Consider the following 24,184-nt stretch of genomic DNA (forward strand, 5'->3'; position numbering starts at 1 on the left):
ACCCATTCCTCAAACCATACACCAAGCTCAGCCCAAAACACTCATCAAAGTGAGCCAAGGAGTGGATTTTTACACCTTTAGTCTAGTTTATCATATTTCTGTACATTTCCATTAGTAGATTAGTATATATAGGAGAAGATCACCCATGTTTAGGATCTTCTGCCTCATCTTCTTCTATTACTTTCATTTTCTGTAAAGCATAAGTCACTAAACCACCTAGGTTAAGGTTAGGAGCTCTGCTGATTCTCATGGATTATTAATACTACTATTTCTATTTCAATCTATATTTGATTCCATTCTAAGATGTATCTTCGTTCTTCAATCCTTATAAATCTGGGGTGGAACTAGCGTATGACCTCTTGTCCTACATGGGTTCTTGCGAGTCTTAAGAGGGATAGCATTGAACTATAAGCTTGATTATACATCTCTTAGACAGCTAATCCATACGTTTGTTGGGGACATGGGAACATCTATTCATCCAAGCCTGGGGCAATTAGGGCCTCTGTGGTATAAGCTAGAATCATAAAGCTTCATTTTCCGATTAGGGCCCTGCTAGAGCTTCACCCTCGTTCAGATTGAATGACCACTAGCGTGGAATTTGATGTGGATAAGAGGAGATTAATGACCATTAGCGTGGCATTAATCACTTATAGCTTGCCATGGAATGAATCATTCATTATTGGAATAGACAGTAATAAAAGTTAATCTGGAAAGATAAGGCATCTCCAAAACCTTAGCTGATCTCTCACTATTGTTTCTTCGCTATTTCTTTATTATTTTCTTATTTATTTTATGCACATTCAACAACAACCAATCAACTTTCCATTCGCCTGACTAAGATCTGCAGGATAATCACTGCTTGCTCAGTCCGACAATCCTCGTGGGATCGACCCTCACTCACCTGAGGTATTACTTGGATGATCCGGTGCACTTGCCGGTTAAGTTGTGCGAGTTTAAATTTTGCGCACCAAGTTTTTGGCACTGTTGCCGGGGATTGTTTGAGATTGACAAACTAACGGTAGTCTTGTTCCTTAGATCAGGTATCCTTTATTTGTTTTCTTTCAATTTTTGTGTTTCTTGTTTTTTCATTTTCAAAAACTTTTCAAAACCTTTTCTTTTCTTTAATCTTTGTCTTTTATTTGAGTCTTGTGTGAATTCTTAAGTTTGGTGTCAGTTAGGTTTGTACTGTTCTGTCTTTTGGGCTTTAGTTGGTATCTCTTTTCTTGAGTTTTTGAAAACTTGTTCTTACTTTTTCTTCTTGGTATTCGAATTGTTTTTTCTATTTTCTTTGTTTGATTTAAAAATCTTTAGAGTTTGGCGTCTCTTGTGTTTTTCTTTTAAAATTTTCAAAAATAGTGTGGTTTGATCTTAAAATTTTTAAGTTTGGTGTCTTTTTGTGTTTTCCCTTTCAATTTTCAAAAATCTTACCTTTTGTTTTCCAAAAATTTTAAGTTTGGTGTCCTAATTAGTTATCTTTTCACTTATCTTTTCAAAATTTAAAATTTTATTGTTTATCTTATTAATCTTTTTCAAATATTTATCTTATCTTTTTATCTTCCTTTGAATTTCAAGAAAAAATCTTATCTTATCTTATTTTAAATTCAAATTTTAAAAAATTCAAATTTCAGGATTTCAATTTTCAAATTTCTTGTGATCTTTTCTTGGTTTAATTTCAAAATTCAAGTTTGGTATCTTGATAGTTATCTTTTAGTGTTTATCTTGCTATCTTTTTAGATCTTCATCTTATCTTTTTCCTTTTCTTTGAATTTTAAACTTTGTTATCTTATCTTTTCTTAAATTGAATTTTAAAATTCAAATTTCAAAATTTTATCTTATCTTTATTCAATTCTAATTTTCAAAAATTTAAAATTCAAAATTCAAAATTCAATTTTCAAAGTTCAAATTTTAAAATTTAAATTCAAAATCTTTTCAAAACTTTCAAATCTTATCTTTTCTTGTTTGACTTTTTCTTTCTAATTTTAAAATTTCAAAGTATTCTTTTGACTTTCCCCTTTCAAGTTTCAAATTTTCAAAATCAAATCGTTTATTTTATTTTCAAATCTTGTTAGTTAGTTAGTTAGTTACTTGTTTTATCTTATTTCAATTTTAAAAGTTTGGTGTCTCTTTAATTCTCTTTTTCTCTTTCCTCTTTTTCAAAACATCCTAACTACTTTCTCTTCTTTTTTTTCCGAAAGTCCTAACCTCTTTCTCTCTCTTCTTTTTTGAAAATTTCATCCCTTCGTCCCTCTCTATTTTTGAAATTATTCTTTTAAATAACCGACACCTCTATTTTCTTTTCTTTATCTCACCCCTCTCACAAGGAATCCTCTATACTCTGACATAGAATATTCCTTTCTTGTTTTTCGGTTGGTTTCATCTACTTTTATGAGCAGGAATAGGGATAAAGAACCCCTTTTTAATCCTAACCCTAAATCTGAAAGAACACTAAGGAGATGCCTACAGCAAGCTCAAAAAGCCAGAGGTAACCTCACAGAAGCTCTTGAGCAAGAAGCTGAAGAAACAACAATGGCAGCTAACCCAGATAATGGAGGAGACGTAAGAAAGGTTCTTGGATCTTACACTACTCCTAATTCTGACTTCTATGAGCGCAGAATCTCCATCCCTGCCATCAATGCAAACAACTTTGAGGTGAAACCACAACTGGTCACTCTAGTTCAACAAAACTGCTAGTTTCATGGACTACCACAAGAAGATCCCAACAAATTCATATCTGACTTCTTGCAGATATGTGACACTGTCAAGACTAATGGAGTAGATCCAGAAGTCTACAAGCTTATGCTCTTTCCCTTTGCGGTTAGAGACAGAGCTAGGCTATGGCTGGATTCTCAGCCCAAGGAAAGCCTAGATACGTGGGAGAAGGTGGTCAATAGATTCTTGACCAAATTATTTCCACCTTAGAAGTTAAGTAAGCTTAAGGTGGAAGTTCAAACCTTCAGACAAAAAGAAGGTGAATCCCTCTATGAAGCCTGGGAAAGATACAAGTAACTGATAAAGAGATGTCCTCCTGACATAATCTCAGAATGGACCAAGCTGGAGATCTTCTATGATGGCCTTTCTGAGATGTCCAAGATGTTCTCAGACCACTCTGCTGGTGGATCCATCCACTGGAAGAATACGCCTGAAGAGGTACAAGAACTCATAGACATGGTTTCCAACAACCAGTACATGTACACTTCTGAGAGAAACCCTGTGAACAGTGGGCCACCCAAAAGAAAGGCATTATAGAGGTGGATACCTTAGTTGCCATCTTAGCTCAGAACAAGCTCATGTCTCAACAGATCAACATGATCTCTCAGCACTTGAGTGGGACACAGAGCGTAGCTGCTTACTGTCCAGAGACAGTGTATGAGTTGGACGCTGATGACTACACCTGGACCACACTGGAGGAGGTGAACTACATGGGAAACCCCTTCAGACCCTCCTACAATAATCCCTATTCAAATACATAGAATCAGGGATGGAGGAACCACCTTAACTTGGGGTGCAGAGAGCAGCAGAGGCCTCAACAACGCTTCAACTACAACCAGAATGGAATGAACCAAAATAGGTTCAATAATAATCCATTCAAACTATCTCAGTAACATATGGAGACACCCAAGCAGAGCCTCTCTGACTTGGCCACCATAGTCTCCAATCTTACTAAGACCACTCATAGTTTCATGACAGAAAATAGGTCTTCCATCAGGAATTTAGAAGTACAGATCGGTTAGCTAAGCAAGAGGATCCCAGAGATCCCCTCCAACACTCTTCCAAGTAACACAGAGATAAATCCAAAGGAAGAGTGCAAGGCCCTCATTGTGGAAGCCAAGGCAGAACCCACAGAGGAACCTACAAAGGAGGAACTGAAGGAAATCAGGACTCATGAGGATGTCTTTATACACGCCCCTTTGGAAGCAAAGGAGCCTGAAGAATACTCCTTCTCAGATGAGGAAGAAGAGACCAAAGAAGAGCAAATTGCTCGGTTCTTGGCAATCCTTATAAAGCTAAAGGCTAGTTCCTCTGATGCAGAGACATTGGAGAATGAACCTCCAGTACTGACCAATGAGCTCAATGCCTTGGTTTAGAAGAAGCTGCCTTAGAAGCTTCCAGATTCCCTATACTATAGGGACAATAACCTTTAAGAAGGCATTATGTAACCTTAGGTCAAGCATCAATCTCATGCGTCTCTCTGTAATCAAGAGGCTAGGAATTCTAGAGGTCCAACCTGCTAAGATCTCACTGGAGATGGCAGACAAGTCCCTAAAAAGGGCATATGGCATGGTGGAAGATGTCCTGGTGAAGGTTGAACACTTTTACCTCCTGATGAGCAGATATTTTATACGCTTTTTGACATCATTTTCATATAGTTTTTAGCAGTTTTTGTTTAGTTTTTATTGAGTTTTTACAAGTTCTAGTGTTAAATTCATATTTTTGAATTCTACTATGATTTTTTGTATTTTTGGGCAATTTCAGGTATTTTCTGGCTGAAATTGAGGAGCTAGAGCAGAAGTCTGATTTAGAGACAGAGAAAGCACTACAGATGCTGTCTGGATCTGACCTGCCTACATTCAGAAGAGCCTATCTGAAGTTATAGAAGTCCAAATAGAGCGCTCTTAATTGCTATGGAAAGGTGACTTTCAGAGCTTTCCAGAAATATATAATAGTTCATACTTTGCTTCGGATTAGAAGGCCCAAAACTGGCGTCCAACGCCAGTTTCATGTCCCCTTCCAAGCGTCCAGAAGTGGATTTTATCACTAAATAGACTGTTTTACCCTTACTAGTCATTAGTTTAGTATTTAAGAGATTTAATTCATGTAACATGCATACTTATGATACACCATTTATCCCTATTTTCGTTTTCACCATTTTATTTTACTTTCAATATGAATTTATAAACCTCCTAGGTTGAGGGGAGGAGCCCTATTGAGTCCTATGAATTAATAAAAGTATTACTGTTTCTCTTTGATCCGTGTTTGATTAATTCTAAGATGTGTATTCGTTCTTCATCACTATGAATGAGTTGAACTGGCATAAGGTTATCACATTCTACATGGGTTCAGAGTGCGTCTTTCATCGGACAATGATGAACCACCAGCTTGAATACATGTCTCTCAGACGGTTAATCCACGACTTCATTGGGGGCTTTTCGAGACATCAGTTCAGCTGATTTACAGGGAGATTAGGGTCTCTGTGGTAGAGGCTAGAACCTAACACGCTTCACCCTGAAGTAGAGATGGATCCGCACTAAACCTGGGGTTCAGATCCAGAGGAGTATTGGTAGCTGCTCAAACCAGTGTCAATCACACACAGCCTGCCATTGAAGAAATTACTCACAAGCAAAGAGAGCAGTAATACCGGAGTTAACTCAGAAAGAAGCAACTCCAATCCTCAACTCTATCTTTAATTATAACGATTTTACTGATTTCTATTCCAATACTCCTTTAATGCAAATTTGACAACTCTTCCAACAACCTTCTGATCTGCTTGACTAAGACCTGCAAGATAACTATAGCTTGCTTCAGACCACAATCCTCATGGGATCAACCCTGACTCGCTCAGGTATTACTTGGAGGACCCAGTGCACTTGCTGGTACAGCTGTATGAAAGTGTCAGGATTCGTGCACCAAGTTTTTGGCGCTGTTGTCGGGGATTGTTGAGTTTGGACAAACTGCCGGATTGTCTTGCTCCCTAGATCAGGTACTTTATTTCTTGATAACTTTTAATTGAGTTTTGAGTCCTCTATTTTCATTTTCTTCTTCTTCTTTTTTCGAAAAATTAAAATCCTTTCCAAAAATATTTTTTTCTTTTCTTCAATTTATATTCTTATTGAGTCTTTGATTTTTGCAAGAGTATAACTTTGATTAGAGTCCTTTATTTTTATTTTCTTCTTCTTTAAACTTTCGAAAATATTAAAAGCTTTTTAAAAATAATTTTTATTTTATTTTTTAATTTGTATTCTTAGTTTGAGTCTTATTTTCTTGTTCTTGTTGAATTTTTCATGTTCTTGGAGTCTTTCTTTCTAAAAATTTTCAAAAGTATTTTCTTTGGTTAAATCTTGTTTCAAATCTTTAAGTTTGGTGTTTTCTTGTGTTTTTCTTTTTGTTTTTTGAAAATTTCTTGTTAGTTTTCTAAAAATTTTAAGTTTGGTGTTATTTTTATGTTCTTGTGTTCTTTAAGTCTTTGAATATGTATTTTGTGTTCTTGTGAGTCTTCAAAGTGTTCTTGAGTCTCTTTTGTGTTTTGATCTTAAAATTTTTAAGTTTGGTGTCCCTTTGTGTTTTCCCTCCAAAAATTTTCGAAATTAAAGGGTGCTAGATCTAAAAATTTTAAGTCTTGTGTCCTTTACTTATTTTTCTCTTTCATCATTAAATTCAAAAATAAAAAAGTATCTTTTTATTTTATTTTAAGTTGAAAATTCAAATTTTAATTTTAAAATTTTTTATCTTATCTTATCTTAAATTTAAAAATTCAAAAATCAAATCTTTTCAAAATAAAAAATCATATCTTTTTCAAAATCTTATCTTATCTTATTTAAAAATTTAAAAATTTAAATTTCAAATTTCTATTCTCAAAATTTAAAAATTAAAATTTAATTTTTAATTTTTAAAATTTCAACTTTCAAAATTTGACTTTTTCAAAAATCAAAATTTTTCCAAATCACTATCTTATCTTCGTAACTTTTTCAAAATTCAAAATTTTAAAACTTCAAAATTCAAATTCCAAAATTCAAATTTTAATCTCAATTTTCAAAATTTAAATTTTAATTTTCAAATTTCAAATCTTAAATTCAAATCTCTTTTTAATTAGTTACTTATCTTCTCTTTCCTCTTTTTCAAAACTTCCTAACTAACTCTTCTATCTCTCAATTTTTGAAAACTTCTCTTCCATATCTCTTTATTCTTCTTCAAATTTTATTTTCGTTTTTAGTTAATTAATTTTAATTCGGTTAAAAAAATTAATTATTGTTTATCTTATCTACTTCTATCTCTTCTTCTACTCCTTCTATCTTCTTCCTTTTTCATCCTCTACCTTTCTTAATCATGAACCCAAGTGGGAATAAGGAGTTCAGAAGAACTCTAGGATCTTATACAAATGCCAATGCTGACTTCTATGGAAGAAACATCAGCATACCTCAAATCAGAGCTAGTAGCTTTGAATTAAACACTCAACTTATTATTTTGGTGCAGCAAAACTGCCAGTATTCTGGGCTTCCTTAGGAAGAACCTAAAGAATTTCTTGCAGATTTCTTAAGGATCGCTGACACAGTACACAGTGAGAGAGTAGACCAAGAGGTCTACAGGTTATTGTTCTTTCCTTTTACTTTAAAGGATCAAGCAAAAGGGCGGTTGGATAACCAGCCTAAAGCTAGTTTAAAAACTTAGAAACAGTTAGTGGACAAGTTTTGAAACCAATACTTTCCCTCAAGAAAGGTGACTCAGCTGAGACAGGACATCCAAGGTTTCAAACAAGGAGATGGTGAATCTCTTTATGATTCCTGGGAGAGGTATAAGAGGATGCTAAGAAAATATCCCACTGAAATGTTTCCTGAATGGGTACAGTTAGACATCTTCTACTATGGGCTTTCAGACATGGCTAGAATGTCATTGGACCACTCTACTGGTGGTTCCATGTACATGTGAAAGACCATTCAAGAAGCCCAAGAGCTTATTGAGACACTTGCCATTAATCAGCATTTATACTCATGCCCTGAGGCCTCTATAAAAGGATAGGTTAAGGTAGTAGTTGCTAAACCTAACCCTCCAGAGCAGGATGACCCATTGACTCAGCAACTGCAAGCCCTTGCCCAGCAAATGCTGGAACTGCAAGAGGCTTTGTGAAAAACTCAGGCTTCTAACATAAATGTAAAGGCCCAGTTGAGTCAGACAAGGCAGTAGTTATCTAAGCAGATAACAGATGAATGCCAAGCCATTGGGCTGAGGAGTGAGAAAACCTTAAGCTCCCAACCTCAGCCCAATAAGAACGAAAAGCCCATAGAAGATAACCAGATCTCTGCACAAGATGGTTCTGGGCATTCAACGCCCAGAGAAGCACCACTCCTGGCATTGAACGCCAGGAAAGGGCAAAGACTGGGAGTTCAAACGCCCAGAGAGGTATCCCTCTTGGCGTTGAACGCCAGGAAAGGGCAGAGTGTGGGCATTTAAACGCCCAAGGGGGCAGCAGCATGGGCGTTGAACGCTGATAAACCCATATTTTATGATATATATTGTGCTCAATTTAAGTGATTTATTCAACCCTTCACCCACTTATTCATGTAAATTGCATGGTTTTACTTTCCCTTCCTTATTATGTGATATATGTGAAAAACGTGTTTCCTATGCTTAAAAATAATTATTTCAATTACCCTTTATTACCATTTGATGCCGTGATTTGTGTGTTGAGAAGTTTCAGATCTTCTAAGGCAGGAATGACTTAAAGGATGGAAAGGAAACATACAAAAATGGAAGGAAAGCACAAAATGGAGTTTTTGAAGAAACTGGCAGCGACGCGAATGCATGGACGACGCGGTCGCATGCCCAGCGCGAAAAGGCAGCGATGCGAACGCGTGATTGACGTGGATGCGCGCCATGAGCAGATCACAGATGACGCGTACGCATGACCGAAGCGAGCGCGTGACAAGGAAAACTTCAAATGACGCGACCGCGTGACCCATGCGGACGCTTGACAGACGCCACGCACCAGAAATTACAGAAAACGCTCCCAGCAATTTCTGAAACCCTTTTTGGCCCAGATCCAAGTCCAGAAGGCACAGATTAGAGGTTACAAAGTGGGGGAATGCATCCATTCATGAGGAGGTCTCCAATTATTCACTTTTCATAGTTTAAATGTAGTTTTTAGAGAGAGAGGTTCTCTCCTCTCTCTTAGGTTTTAGGATTAGGATTTCTTATTATTTCAATTTAGTATTCCAACTCCTTATCAGGTTCAATATTCCTTTTACTTTATATTTCTCTTTTACTTTCAGATACCTTAATGCTTTTCTTTAATTACTTTTGTTGCCAAATTGGCTTATGAACCATTCATGTTTAGATTTGGTTTTCTATTTAATATAATTTGAGGTATTTCAGAATTATGATTGCTTTCCTTTATTTATATTAATAATTTAGATTTTCCCCTTTTGGCTTTGGTAAAGTAATTGGTAACTCATGAGTTATCAAACTCAACGTGATTGATAATTGTTGTCTTTGCTAATTGAATTGAACTTCAATAACTCCAGTCCTTTCTTAGAAATTGAGAAGGACCTGAGGATCAAACTAATTGGTCCACTTGACCTTCCTTTGCTTTAGTAAAGGCTAACTAAGTGGGATTAAAAATCAATTCTCATCACCATTGATAAGGATAACTCGGATAGGACTTCCAAATTCTCATACCTTGCCAAGAGTTTATTTTATGGTTATTTATTTATTTTACTTGCCATTTAAATTACTTGTTCATTACTTTCAAAACCCTCAATTTACAAAACTTATAACTAATAATAAGAACACCTCCCTGCAGTTCCTTGAGAAGACGACCCGAGGTTTAAATACCTCGGTTATCAATTTTAAAGGGGTTTGTTACTTGTGACAACCAAAATGTTTGTGAGAAAGGACTTTTGTTGGTTTAGAAGCTATACCTACAACGAGGATTTATTCTGCGAAATTCTAGGCCACGCAAAAGTTCTCTCTTCAAAATGGCGCCGTTGCCGGGGAATTGCAAACGTGTGCCTTATTATTGGTTATTGTAAATATTTTTTTTACTTGTTTATTTATTTTTGTTTTTCTCTTTTATGTTTTTAGCCACTATGAATTCTCACCCCTCTCGCTTTGAGTTTGGTTCTAATATTGTTGAAAGAAGTGAAAGCTATAACAGGAATATGCATCAAGGTCTAAGCAATCAAAGATGGATGGAGCCAGGAGGATCTGATCAACCCTTTCGGCAACAACACCTTCTGAGATATCATGGACAAAGACCATTCTACAATGCATACCAAGCTGATAGATATGGTGGACCCACTTGTAATTACCAACAAGCCCCACCCTGTGCTTATAGACCATCCTTTCAACGTAGATTTGAACCACCACACTCACAAGTTCCTTTCCACAATTCAGCACCATATGACCCTTATCTACCACAATCCCAATCCAATTACTCCCAAGAACCACCACATTCTTACTTTGAACCCTCTTCCCCAACCAACGAACCTTCGCACCCACCCCAACCTCCAGTAAATGACAAACTTTGTGTTCTTCTTCAAGGGCAAGCAAAGATAAGAAAAGGGCGTACTGGAACTCACTACTGCAGTGACTAAGGTAGTAAATTTAATAGCTTCCCGGCATTTGAGAACTCAAGGTACTCCCATGGCTACATGTGGGGAATCAAAAGAAGAGCGTAGCATGAAGGAAATACTAGAAACCTCGGTGGACAATGAGGAGCATGGCTTTGTACTGAAACGAGTAGAGGAAGCCATGATAGTTGTAAAGGAGGAAGTGGTTAAAGATTTAAGAGATGCTGAACCTCCATGGGAATCAAGAACCGTAAAGGATTCCGCTGAGAAATCCGAAATTGATACCAAGGAGGACAGTGCACAACCTCCACAGCATATGCCTTGTGAAAAATTGGACGGAACAGACCAAGAAGTTGATTCCATGGGCAGTGACGATCTTGAATCAAGCTCTCCTAGTCACGAATTCACATCCGCAACTGAATTCCTTGAGCCTGCAGAACCTTACCCAAGTGAATACGAAGATGACGTCGAGGTAGATTTCTCTCAACCTCCAACGTATGACTTATGTGATGAGGAAGACATAGAAGACTTTGATCAGGACGTAGTTGCAGCTGAAGAATTTTGCAAAGAAGTGGAGGAATTCACAGAAGATTACAAGGGAGTAGAACTTACAGAACCACTGGAAACACCTATCCCAAGGCCATTACCACCTAATACAAGCTTCAAGTGGGTACAATCCTTAACCTTCATCTTTACTTTTCCACTTGAATATGGTTTGCTTGAAACAGATGGCCAGCTTAGAGCTCTCTGCGGCTTTAAGAGTAAGAGGGAAATGGCTCGTACTCAGAGCTGGTGCGCAAGGTTCAATAAGGTTCCACGCTTCAATTCGAAGTGCAAGGATTGGTACCAAGTTCAATTGAATGGGTCATGGAAGACGTTTGGTCATCCTGGTGAGAATACAATTTCTGAACCGCCCGGATGGAAGCATACAGATCAAGACAAAGCGGATTTAAAAGCAAAATTTGGGATCCTGGAATCTATTCTGACATTCGTCACCCCGGGAGCCTGAGAACCTGTTTGAAGCTGCTCAAAGGCTTCACATGCCTAATTTGGGACCCCAGAGGCTGTTGGCATTCCAAACATTGGTGGAGATTTCTGGATGAATTTAAGCATAAGCCACCATAACAGGAAGCTCATCCAATGTCCAACTTAAGGACTTTAACTAAAAGTGCTAGGTGGGAGACAACCCACCATGGTATGGTCGTTCTTTTTCAATTTTTATTTCGTACTGTTTGATTTTATGTTATATTTTTTTTATTGAACCTAAATGTTATTCATAGAATTTGCATTAGCATTGCATACTGCATCATTGCATATTTGCATAAAAAAAAATGGGGCGCGACGCGACCGCACTACTAACGCGTTCGCGTCAGTTGCAAGAACGACCTCCCACGCGTCCACGTCAATCACACGAACGCGTGATCTGGAAATCGGTGTAAAAATCCAACGCCCAGAAATCTGGGCTAGAATCGTGCGGCTGGTGTGCGTTTAGCACAAAACGGCCCACGCGTTCGCGTCCATCACGCGAACATGTCACATGCAAAATACCCATCCCACGCGAAAGCGTGAGCGACGCGTTCGCGTCGCGTGGATTGCACATCACCCAAAAAGGAGATAGAGAGTTACGCTGAAACGACGCTGGAATTGTGCGTTTTGCACAATTTCCAGTGACGCGGTCGCGTGTCTCACGCGACCGCGTCATTCATCCTTTTACCCATTCCATGCGATCGCGTCACTCATGCGATCGTGTTAACCACATTCCACCCTAGCCACGCGATCGCGTGCTCCACGCGTTTGTGTGGATTCAAATTCACTAACCCAGTGACGCGAAACCCTATTCCCCCCGCGTCCCCATTCTTCTTCCTCAACCCCCTCTGCTCTCTCTCCCTCCTTCCTCTGCACCAACCTCCACCCCAACCACCTCCAACCGCCGCACCACCCTCGCCCACCCAGCCCCGACCGCGACGCCACCCCCCTCCTTCTTCATTCCCTCTCTTTCTTCTCTTTCTCTTCTCTTCTTCCCTCCACCATCGCTGCCTCCTCCGCAGCCACCACCACCACCGCGCCATCACCGCCGCCCCTCCCACCACCACCAACCTTACCCCCATTCTTCTTCAACCACCCCCCTCCACCAGTCACCCCAACTGAAACCCCCCTGCCACCACAAACAGCCGCCCGCCACCACCACCGCGCCACCGTGCCCCTCCCACCACCACCAAAACCACACCCTAGCCATCTCTCTGTACCCTAGAGTTCATACGCCTACCAGGTTCTGCCGAACGCCATTTTTTTTCTTTCCATTCGCAGTTAGTTGCTTATTTTTCCAATTATGTTCAAATTAGGCTAGTTAGAGATGCATGTTTGTAGTGGATTCTAGGTGGTTAGGTAGCTAGGATGTGGTTAATGGATTTAGGCCTGATAATTGCGCTGTTCATGCTTCTTGTTTTATCAATTTCACTACTCTGCTGTTGCTGTGATGTTAATACTGTTCATATGCTGTTCTTTACTGTTTCATGCTGCTTTTTACACTGTTTTTTCTTGTTCATATTCCGTATATGTAATTGCAGCATTATTTTAATTCATATGAATTATTCTGCTTGTTGTTTATTACCCGAGAACATCCAATTTTAGCCGAAATGCTGCCCAATTTTCTATAAATTGTTTTGATTTTCATTCATGTTTTGGTTTCGGCAATTTGAATTTGGCATTACTTAGCTTTTCTGAAACCACTTCATGAATGCCCGGACCCGCATTCTTATTCCTTTCGCTTTCCTGGTTACTAAATTGCACTTTTGATGATTCGATTTTAAATTTTTGCTATTTTTATATCTATATGAATCATCAACAACCTGATTTCCTTGATTGAATATGGGTTGATTGTTGCTTAAAATTGTGAAATTTTTGTTACTTAGAAACCGATCATCATGCCACTTACTCTGACTTTCTTTTTACTAACTCACTGATTTTCGCTTTCTAACCTCTTTTTCAATTTTAACCACTTTTCACTTTCTAACTTCCCCCTCTACTTTTTTTGACTAACTCTTTCAATCTTTTTTAACTCATGGCATGATTATTGTTTCTCCTAATTAACAGGTATTCTACTTATAACATATTTTGGCTTGTAATTCCTCATCTCAGCTTTTTAACTCTGAAACAATCCAAAATACACAATTATTCAACTCATTTCATAATTTTACTGCTCCTTTGCCACTTTGTGCTTATCTTGTTATTTGCCTACTTATTTTCCTGCTTTTATTATATCTTAGATTTCTGTTTTTCAAGATGTCTGACCCTCAAAGAAAGGGAAAAGGAAAGGCAACAACTGGCAAACGGAAACGAGGTGAATCCTCTATGTCCATCCTGGACATCATGCATGATGACTCCTGGCGGGAAAAGCACTTTACCCCGCAGGAGAAGGCTGACCAGCTCCTCCCTGCCAATGATCTCATTAAGTTTGCAAACCGATACTGTGAGCTGAAGTATCCCGTGTTTGCCACCTCCAGGAACCTATACCTGGAGAGGACTCTGAAAATTCCAGAAGAACTACAACAGTACACCTCCGATCAGATCAAACAGAGAGGCTGGTTCTTCTTGGAGAGAAACCTGACCGAGGTCAATGCTTCCTGGGTAAGAGAGTTTTACTGCAATTATTTCAAGACTTCCCTGGATGCAGTGAACCTCAGAGGGAAACAGATACTGGTTACTGAAGAGGCCATTGAGGATATTCTGCGCCTTCAGCCTAAGTCAGATCAGCCTGACGGTTACCAAAAGGTTGAAGAGGATATGAGGTTTCTGAGATTCGACTGGGATGCTGTCAAAGAGAGGATAGCCCTTGACCCTACTGTCCCATGGGTCATGGGTAAGAACACCACAATGCCTAAAGGAATCAAGCTTATGTATCTGAATGATGAGGCTCGGCTCTGGCACCAGATCCTGAGCAACTTTGTTATGCCGAGCACTCATGAGACGGAGCTGCCTGCTACTATGATCACCCTCTTCTGGTGTATGCTGGAGGGTAAGGACCTGTATCTGCCACGATTCATCCGTCACTATATGGCCCGGGTTCATGTCAGAGGCACCCTTCCTTTCCCTTACCTGGTCACACAGCTAGGCCGTCGAGCTGACGTGCCTTAGGAAGATGCTGATGAGAAGCCACCTGCTGTGGACTGCAAGAAGATTATCCCTCACAGCAGGAAATTTCGGGCTTTAGGCTATACACCTCCATTCCTGACCGCTTCTGATGAGATAGCCACGCCTTCAGCTACTCCTTCTTCTTCTACTGCTGCACCAGCCCCACCCGCTGCACCTCCAGCTGCTCCTGAGCCTATTTACCATTTGGTGCATCGCCTCTTCGCCCGCTTGGACCGTATGGAGCGTCGCAACAAGCGACGCTATAAACACGTCAAATTGATAATCCGATCCGGCGGCGACATCTCCTCTGAGCCTGACACCCCTTCTGACATATTTGAGGCAGATGCGAGCGCTCATGAGGAGGAGACACATGCCCAGGCTGAGCAGGCAGGCCCGGAGCAGGCTGTGCCACAGCAGGAGGTGCCACACCAGATACAGGTTGCAGATCCCGAGATTCCTATCCAGTCAGAGCTTCCACTCCAGCAGACATATCCTCCTACCCTTATCCAGTCTATAGACCTGCAGGCCACCACCGAGACTCTAGCAGCCCATCCTTCCAGTGATGACACTCCTTCACACCCAGCTTGAGTGAGCATCGGGGACGATGTTTTATTTTAAGTGTGGGGAGGTCGCCATCCCTGGCGTATTTTTTGGTGAACCACTACAGACTCTTTTTATCTTATTTTGTTTATTTTCTGTATTTTTATCTTTATTTTTATTTTCCAGTACTTATACATTGTTCTTTTCATGTATTTTTACTCTATTTCTGCATTTTGCACTTTAGTTCATATTTTATCCATTTAGTTTAGTTTGCAATTCTAAACTTATTAGTTATAGAATATGTGGATTAATTAGTATAGTTTACCCTTTTAGCATATGATAGTTTGGCTTAAATTGAAAATAAAAAAGGAAGTAAACTAGAGACTTTAACATAATAAAAAACAATCCACACACCTTGTATATATAGCATTACATGTTAGTTAGTTAACAACATTTCATCAAGGAACAACACTAAAACTTTAAAGGCACCCTAAGATTTACATTGAGAATAATGGGAACTCTTAATTTCTACTTGCATGACATGTATAACTGATATATGATGTTTGAGCTAGAGAACACATAGCCTGTGAGTTTTGAGCTTAATTGTATGGTTACATTCAAACCATAATTTTTATTCCTGTGTGTTTCGCCCTTCATTTTATTCTGATGTTCTTTGCTTTGTTTTAATCTATATGTCCAATATAGAATATAGATACATACTAAGAGATGATTGAGGCCATTGCTTAAAATATTTGCTCACTTATCCCAAATTAGCCTACCTTTTACATCACCCTTGTTAGCCCCCTTGAGCTTTTTAATCCCCTCTTGTTCTATAAACCACATTATTAGCCTTAAGTAGAAAAATAAAATAAAAATCCCAAGTTGATTATACCCTTACCTTTACCTTGGCCCCACTACAACCTTGAAAAAGACCTTATGATTTTTGTATGCCTATATTCTATAATTGTTGATTGGTTAGATGAAGAACAAAATTATAGAAAGTAAGGATAAAAAGAAGAATAGAATGATTAACCCAATAAACACTGAGTGACTAGAGAGTAAACACAGAATCCAGTGAGGGTTCAATAGCTCATCACCGTATATCTCTGATTAAATTGTTAATTGTCTTGCAAGTTTGAAAAATATTTTTACCCATCTCAATTTTAAAAGTGCTTTAACATTATCTAAAGTTTGGCTATGCATATATGATTCCTTGAGAATGTGAATTAACTTAACTACATGTAAATTTTATATACAAGTGAATAACAATTAGAATTGCATGACTCATTTAGGTAGTTGCATTTAGGATAGATTGCATTGCATGAGATTCCACCACTTTAACCTTACCTTACTCTTTATCTTGGACTTAGCATGAGGACATGCTATTGTTTAAGTGTGGGGAGGTTGATAAACCTATATTTTATGATATATATTGTGCTCAATTTAAGTGATTTATTCAACCCTTCACCCACTTATTCATGTAAATTGCATGGTTTTATTTTCCCTTCCTTATTATGTGATATATGTGAAAAACGTGTTTCCTATGCTTAAAAATAATTATTTCAATTAGCCTTTATTACCATTCGATGCCGTGATTTGTGTGTTGAGAAGTTTCAAATCTTCTAAGGTAGGAATGACTTAAAGGATGGAAAGGAAACATACAAAAATGGAAGGAAAGCACAAAATGGAGTTTTTAAAGAAACTGGCAGCGGCGCGACCGCATGGACGACGTGGTCGCATGCCCAGCGTGAAAAGGCAGCGACGCGAACGCATGACTGACGTGGACGTGCGCCATGAGCAGAACACAGATGATGCGTACGCATGACTGAAGCGAGCGCGTGACAAGAAAAACTCCAGATGACGCGACCGCGTGACCCACGCAGACGCGTGACAGACGCCCCACACCAGAAATTACAGAAAACGCTCCCAGCGATTTCTGAAACCCTTTTTGGCCCAGATCCAAGTCCAGAAGGCACATATTAGAGGTTACAAAGGGGGGGGGGAAATGCATCCATTCATGAGGAGGTCTCCAATTATTCACTTTTCATAGTTTAGATGTAGTTTTTAGAGAAAGAGGTTCTCTTCTCTCTCTTAGGTTTAAGGATTAGGATTTCTTATTATTTCAATTTAGTATTCCAACTCCTTATCAGGTTCAATATTCCTTTTACTTTATATTTCTCTTTTACTTTCAAATACTTTAATGCTTTCCTTTAATTAATTTTGTTGCCAAATTGGCTTATGAACCATTCATGTTTAGATTTGATTTTCTATTTAATATAATTTGAGGTATTTTAGAATTATGATTGCTTTCCTTTATTTATATTAATAATTTAGATTTTTTCCTTTTGGCTTTGGTAAAGTAATTGGTAACTCATGAGTTATCAAACTCAACGTGATTGATAATTATTGTCTTTGCTAATTGAATTGAACTTCATTAACTCCAGTCCTTTCTTAGGAATTGACAAGGACTTGAGGATCAAACTAATTGGTCCACTTGACCATCCTTTGCTTTAGTAAAGGCTAACTAAGTGGGATTAAAACTCAATTCTCATCACCATTGATAAGGATAACTAGGATAGGACTTCCAAATCCTCATACCTTACCAAGAGTTTATTTTATGGTTATTTATTTATTTTACTTGTGATGAGCGGATAATTTATACGCTTTTTGGCATTATTTTTAGTATGTTTTCAGTATGATTTAGTTAGTTTTTAGTATATTTTTATTAGTTTTTAATTAAAAATCACATTTCTGGACTTTACTATGAGTTTGTGTGTTTTTCTGTGATTTCAGGTATTTTCTGGCTGAAATTGAGGGACCTGAGCAAAAATCAGATTCAGAGGTTGAAGAAGGACTGCAGATGCTGTTGGATTCTGACCTCTCTGCACTCAAAGTGAATTTTCTGGAGCTAACAAACTCCAAATGGTGCGCTTTTAATTGAGTTGGAAAGTAGACATCCAGGGCTTTCCAGCAATATATAATAGTCCATACTTTGCTCGAGTTTAGATGATGCAAACTGGCGTTGAACGCCAGTTCCATGTTGCAGTCTGGCGTTCAGCGCCAGAAACAAGTTGCAAAGTGGAGTTCAACGCCAGAAACACGTTACAAACTGGCGTTCAACTCCAAGAATGACCTCTCCACGTGTAAAATTCAAGCTCAGCCCAAGCACACACCAAGTGGACCCTGAAAGTGGATTTCTGCATCAAGTACTTATTTCTGTAAACCCTAGTAGCTAGTCTAGTATATATAGGACATTTTACTATTGTATTAGACATCTTGGGACGTTTAGTTCTTAGATCAGGGGGGCTGGCCATTCGGCCATGCCTGAACCTTTCACTTATGTAATTTTCAACGGTAGAGTTTCTACACACCATAGATTAAGGTGTGGAGCTCTGCTGTTCCTCAAAGATTAATGCAGAGTACTACTATTTTTCTATTCAATTCAACTTATTCCGCTTCTAAGATATTCATTCGCACTTCAATATGATGGATGTGATGATCGTGACAGTCATCATCATTCTCAACTTATGAACGTGTGCCTGACAACCACTTCCGTTCTACCTTAGATTGAATGGATATCTCTTCGATATCTAATACAGGGGACCGAGTCCGAGATATTAGTGTCTTCGTGGTATAAGTTAGAACCCATGGATGGCCATTCCTGAGATCCGGAAAGTCTAAACCTTGTCTGTGGTATTCCGAGTAGGATCTGGGAAGGGATGGCTGTGACGAGCTTCAAACTCGTGAGTGCTGGGCGTAGTGACAGATGCAAAAGGATAGTAAATCCTATTCCAGTATGATCGAGAACCGACAGATGATTAGCCATGCAGTGACAGCGCATTGGACCATTTTCACAGGAGGATGGGATGTAGCCATTGACAACGGTGATGCCCTACATAAAGCTTGCCATAGAAAGGAGTAGGATTGATTGGATGGAGACAGCAGGAAAGCAGAGGTTCAGAGGAACGAAAGCATCTCTATGCGCTTATCTGAAATTCTCACCAATGAATTACATAAGTACCACTATCCTATTTTATATTTTATTTATCTTTTACTTATCAATTCATAAAATCAGTTGAATCCGCCTGACTGAGATTTACAAGGTGACCATAGCTTGCTTCATACCGACAATCTCCGTGGGATCGACCCTTACTCACGTAAGGTTTATTACTTGGACGACCCAATGCACTTGCTTGTTAGTTGTACGAAGTTGTGAAACAGATAAAAGATCATGAACGTGCGTATTGAGTTTTTAGCGCCGTTACCAAGGAATGGAATGATCACGATTTTGCACACCAAGTTTTTGGCGCCGTTGCCGGGGATTGTTCGAGTTTGGACAACTGACGGTTCATCTTGTTGCTCAGATTAGGTAATTTTATTTTAATTTTAACCTTTCTGCTTTTATTATTCTTATTTTCGAAAAAAAAATATACAAAAAAAAATTTCTTTTTCTTTTTTCGTTTTTTCAAAATTAATTTTCGAAAAACCAAAAAAATTGATAAAATCATAAAATCAAAAAATATTTTTGTGTTTCTTGTTTGAGTCTAGAGTCAATTTTTTTAAGTTTGGTGTCTTGCATGTGTTTCTTTTTCTCAAGAATTTTTGAAAATTCATCATATGTTCTTCATGATCTTCAAGTTGTTCCTGGCCAGTCTTCTTGTTTGATCTTCATATTTTCGTATTTTGTGTCTTTTCTTCTTTTTCATATTCATTTTTAATTTGTTAGTTTCTAAAGTTTGAAAATTTCTAAGTTTGGTGTCTTGCATGTTTTTCTTTCATTAAAAATTTTCAAAAATAAGTCTTGATGTTCATCTTGATCTTCAAAGTGTTCTTGGTGTTCATCTTGACATTCATAGTGTTCTTGCATGCATTGTGTGTTTTGATTCATAATTTTTATGTTATGAGTCTTTTTCATATTTTTCTCTCTCATCATTAAAATTCAAAAAAAAGAAATATTTTTTCCTTATTTTACTCAAAATTTTTGAAAATATGATTTGATTTAGTCAAAATTTTTTTAAATTTAATTGTTTCTTATGAATCAAATCAAATTTTCAATTTAAAAATCTTATCTTTTCAAAATCTTTTTCAAAAATCAAATCTTTTTCATTTTACCTTCATATTTTCAAAAACTTTTTAAATTTGATTTTCAAAATCTTTTTCTTATTTTATTTCTTAATTTTCAAAATCTTTACTAACATTTAATATGATTGATTGAAAAATTTCAAGTTGTTACTTGCTTATTAAGAAAGATTCAATCTTTAAACTCTAGAATCATATCTTTTTAGTTTCTTGTTAGTCAAGTAATCAACTTTAGTTTTCAAAATCAAATCTTTTTAATTTTCTTTTCAAATCTTTTTCAAATTCAATTTCAAAATCTTTTCTAACTTCTTATCCTTTTAAAATTGATTTTCAAATCTTATCTTTTTGTTTCAATCATATCTTTTTAAATTTCAATCATATCTTTTTCAAAAACAAATTTCAAAACTTTTTCAATCAATCTTATCTTTTTGTTTCAATCATATCTTTTTCAAAACTACCTAACTAATCCTCTCTCCTTTTTCAAAATTCCTTTTTAATTAACTAATTGTTTTAATTTTAATTTAATTTCAACTTTAATTTTCGAAATCTAACTTTCAATTTTAATTTTTATTTTAACTAAATTTCAAAATTCTCTCTCTCATCTCCTTCTATTTATTTATTCATCTACTAACACTTCTCTTCCATCCAAAAATTCGAACACCACCTCCCTCTCTGTGTTCAAGTTTTCCCCTCTTCTCTTCTTTACATTACATTCTTTTCTTCTTCTGCTCACACAAAGGAATCTCTATACTGTGACATAGAGGATTCCATATTTTCTTTGTTATTCCCTTCTTTGTCATATGAGCAGGAGCAAGGACAAGAACATTCTTGTTGAAGCAGATCCTGAACCTGAAAGGACTCTGAAAAGGAAATTAAGAGAAGTTAAAATACAACAATCCAGAGACAACCTTACAGAAATTTTCGAACAAGAAGAGGAGATGGCAGCCGAAAATAATAATAATGCAAGGAGGATGCTTGGTGACTTTACTGCACCTAATTCTAATTTACATGGAAGAAGCATCTCCATTCCTGCCATTGGAGCAAACAATTTTGAGCTGAAACCTCAATTAGTTTCTCTGGTGCAACAGAACTGCAAGTTTCATGGACTTCCATCTGAAGATCCTTTTCAGTTCTTAACTGAGTTCTTGCAGATCTGTGATATTGTTAAGACCAATGGGGTTGATCCCGAGGTCTACAGGCTTATGCTTTTTCCGTTTGCTGTAAGAGACAAAGCTAGAGTGTGGTTGGAATCTCAACCCAAAGATAGCCTGAACTCTTGGGATAAGCTCGTCACGGCTTTCTTAGCCAAGTTCTTTCCTCCTCAAAAGCTGAGTAAGCTTAGAGTGGATGTTCAAACCTTCAGACAGAAAGAAGGTGAATCCCTCTATGAAGCTTGGGAAAGATATAAGCGACTGACCAAAAAGTGTCCTTCTGACATGCTTTCAGAATGGACCATCCTGGATATATTCTATGATGGTCTGCCTGAATTAGCTAAGATGTCATTGGATACTTCTGCAGGTGGATCCATTCACCTAAAGAAAATGCCTGCAGAAGCTCAAGAACTCATTGACATGGTTGCTAATAACCAGTTCATGTACACTTCTGAGAGGAATCCTGTGAGTAATAGGACGCCTCAGAAGAAGGGAGTTCTTGAAATTGATACTCTGAATGCCATATTGGCTCAGAACAAAATATTGACTCAGCAAGTCAATATGATTTCTCAGAGTCTGAATGGAATGCAAGCTGCATCCAACAGTACTCAAGAGGCATCTTCTGAAGAAAAAGCTTATGATCCTAAGAACCCTGCAATAGCAGAGGTGAATTACATGGGTGAACCTAATGGAAACACCTATAACCCCTCATGGAGAAATCACCTAAATTTCTCATGGAAGGATCAACAAAAGCCTCAACAAGGCTTTATTAATGGTGGAAGAAACAGGTTTAACAATAGTAAACCTTTTCCATCATCCACTCAGCAACAGACAAAGAATTCTGAGCAGAATCCATCTAGCTTAGCAAATTTAGTCTCTGATTTGTCTAAGGCCACTCTAAGTTTCATGAATGAAACAAGGTCCTCCATTAGAAATTTGGAAGCACAAGTGGGCCAGCTGAGTAAAAGGATCACTGAAACCCCTCCTAGTACTCTCCCAAGCAATACAGAAGAAAATCCAAAAGGAGAGTGCAAGGCCATTAAAATGACCATCATGGCCGAAACCACAAAAGAGGAGGAGGACGTGAATCCCAGTGAGGAAGCCCTCCTGGGACGTCCAGAGATCAATAAGGAGTTTCCCTCTGAGGAACCAAAGGATTCTGAGGCTCATCTAGAGACCATAGAGATTCCATTAAACCTCCTTATGCCATTCATGAGCTCTGATGAGTATTCTTCTTCTGAAGAGAATGAAGATGTTACTGAAGAGCAAGTTGCCAAGTACCTTGGTGCAATCATGAAGCTGAATGCCAAATTATTTGGTAATGAGACTTGGGAAGATGAACCTCCCTTGCTCACCAATGAACTGAGTGATCTGGATCAACTGAAATTGCCTCAGAAGAAACAGGATCCTGGAAAGTTCTTAATACCTTGCACCATAGGCACCATGACCTTTGAGAAGGCTCTATGTGACCTTGGGTCAGGGATAAACTTCATGCCCCTATCTGTAATGGAGAAACTGGGAATCTTTGAGGTGCAAGCTGCCAGAATCTCATTAGAGATGGCAGAAAACTCAAGAAAACAGGCTTATGGTCAGGTAGAGGACGTGTTAGTAAAGGTTGAAGGCCTTTACATCCCTGCTGATTTCATAATCATGGATACTGGGAAGGATGAGGATGAATCCATCATTCTTGGAAGACCCTTCCTAGCCACAGCAAGAGCTGTGATTGATGTGGACAGAGGAGAATTGATCCTTCAACTGAATGAGGACTCCCTTGTGTTGAAAACTCACGGTTCTCCTTCTGTAACCATGGAGAGGAAGCATGAAAAGCTTCTCTCACTGCAGAGTCAACCAAAGCCCCCACAGTCAAACTCTAAGTTTTAATTACAAAAGAACAAGAAGTACATGGTTTCGAATTCATCCTTGAAACTAGTTTAATTATTTTGATGTGGTGACAATACTTTTTGTTTTCTGAATGAATGCTTGAACAATGCATATGTCTTTTGAAGTTGTTGTTTAAGAATGTTAAATATGTTGGCTCTTGAAAGAATGATGATAAGGAGAAATGTTATTTGATAATCTGAAAAATCATAAAATTGATTCTTGAAGCAAGAAAAAGCAGTGAATACAGAAAGCTTGCGAAAAAAAAAAGAGAAAAATGGCGAAAAAAAATAATAGAAAGAAAAAGAAAAAAAGAAGCAGAAAAAGCCAAAAGCTCTTAAAACCAAAAGGCAAGAGCAAAAAGCCAATAACCCTTAAAACCAAAAGGCAAGGGTAAATAAAAAGGATCCCAAGGCTTTGAGCATCAGTGGATAGGAGGGCCTAAAGGAATAAAATCCTAGCCTAAGCGGCTAAACTAAGCTGTCCCTAACCATGTGCTTGTGGCGTGAAGTTGTCAAGTGAAAACTTGAGACTGAGCGGTTGAAGTCAAGGTCCAAAGTAAAAGAAGAGTGTGCTTAAGAATCCTGGACACCTCTAATTGGGGACTTTAGCAAAGCTGAGTCACAATCTGAAAAGGTTTACCCAATTATGTGTTTGTGGCATTTATGTATCCGGTGGTAATACTGGAAAACAAAGTGCTTAGGGCCACGGCCAAGACTCATAAAGTAGCTGTGTTCAAGAATCAACATACTGAACTAGGGGAAACAATAACACTATCTGAACTCTGAGTTCCTATAGATGCCAATCATTCTGAACTTCAATGGATAAAGTGAGATGCCAAAACTATTCAAGAGGCAAAAAGCTACAAGTCCCGCTCATCTGATTGGAGCTATATTTCATTGATATTTTGGAATTTATAGTATATTCTCTTCTTTTTATCCTATTTGGTTTTCAGTTGCTTGGGGACAAGCAACAATTTAAGTTTGGTATTGTGATGAGCGGATAATTTATACGCTTTTTGGCATTGTTTTTAGTATGTTTTCAGTATGATTTAGTTAGTTTTTAGTATATTTTTTTTAGTTTTTAATTAAAAATCACATTTCTGGACTTTACTATGATTTTGTG

At 37.8% G+C, this 24,184-nt stretch overlaps 1 non-coding gene across 1 annotated transcript; it reads right to left on the reverse strand.

The window, feature by feature from the left end:
- Window positions 1-21,364: 21,364 nt before the first annotated feature.
- LOC112725353 (small nucleolar RNA R71) lies at window positions 21,365-21,472 on the reverse strand. Its single transcript, XR_003164467.1, has one exon. It is a non-coding gene; the product is annotated as a small nucleolar RNA R71 (small nucleolar RNA).
- Window positions 21,473-24,184: the final 2,712 nt, after the last annotated feature.

This window comes from Arachis hypogaea, chromosome 11, assembly GCF_003086295.3.
Source record: "Arachis hypogaea cultivar Tifrunner chromosome 11, arahy.Tifrunner.gnm2.J5K5, whole genome shotgun sequence".
In the NCBI taxonomy this organism is placed as follows: Eukaryota; Viridiplantae; Streptophyta; class Magnoliopsida; order Fabales; family Fabaceae; genus Arachis; species Arachis hypogaea.